We start from the raw sequence: 1,222 nt of genomic DNA, 5'->3' as shown, positions 1-1,222 counted from the left end.
CATTTACCCTAACTGGTTTCTGCCTCCACCTCAGGGATACGATAGGGATCCCACTGCCCATGGCATTTATACTGACTATTCTGCCTTCCATGGGTACGACCAGGACATTCCTTTCGGGGGGCCGACGGGGGGGGGGGGAGTTTTCATGCTGATTATTTTGGTGGTAGCTCTTCTGGTGCAGGTGGCAGTGGAGGTGGAGGTTTCGGCTCCATGGATGAGGATGATGAGGACTAGCTATGCTGGGCTAGTTCCCGAGCCAATGAGGACATTGTCTGATTCTGGCTTGGGGGAGATTTTGGATTTGGTATCATTCTTTTTTTTTTGGTGTGTTTTCTTAGGTTAGATTTATTGTTTTCTAGGTTAGTTTTATTGCTTTCTTATATATGAAAAATACAAAAAAATTGAAAAATTAAAAAATCCAAAAATACGTTCCAATGAATTGTAAATCATGCTTCCCTGTGCCCCATACTTGGAAAATATTGTTTTGATTCCTGGTATATGATGATAAGCATTGTGGATTAGTTGATCATGATTTGATGTTGGATTGCTTTGAAACCTTAACATGAGTCAATTTTGCCCAACTGCTTGTGAATATAGTGCTTGACTAGTTGATTTGGTTAGGAATGTGTGATAGTTCCTAGTATGTCATTGAATTTGAGTATTGATTTGCAACTATAAGTAATGTTTATATAACTCATTATTATGCACATTGTGGAGGACAAAGGCGTTCATTCTTTTAGGTGGCCTCCAGATGATTTTAGATACATTTGTTCCCTTCTTGCTACCCATGTTGTTGCCTTGACATTTTGTTGTTTATTAGCCATATTACAAGCCGATTTTCCCCATTGGTTACTAGTCCCAAGCTTGGCTTGGGGGAGCTATTAGTGAGTGAGGTGAGGGAGTTTGTAGTGTGATTATTTGCACAATTCGGGTAGGTTTTGAGAAGTTATTTTGTTTTTTATCATAGTTTATTATTGATGAGTTTGAATGTTTAATCTTATTGAGAAAAAAAAAATAAAGTATGATGTTATGAAAAAAAAAAGTTCAAGGAAAAAAAAAAGGGAAAATAATAAGTGAACTTCAAAAGAAAAAAAATTGTTCAATGTTCTAGTTGGAATTTGATCAAAAGGAAGGAAAAAAAATTGAGCTTCAATGAAAAATTCAAGTTTGGAAAATAAAGTTTGTTTATTTACTCCAGTTCTTCATTACTATATCTTATGAG

This window comes from Chenopodium album, chromosome 8 (assembly GCF_948465745.1).
Source record: "Chenopodium album chromosome 8, dcCheAlbu1.1, whole genome shotgun sequence".
In the NCBI taxonomy this organism is placed as follows: Eukaryota; Viridiplantae; Streptophyta; class Magnoliopsida; order Caryophyllales; family Amaranthaceae; genus Chenopodium; species Chenopodium album.
This window is presented reverse-complemented; position numbering follows the sequence as displayed.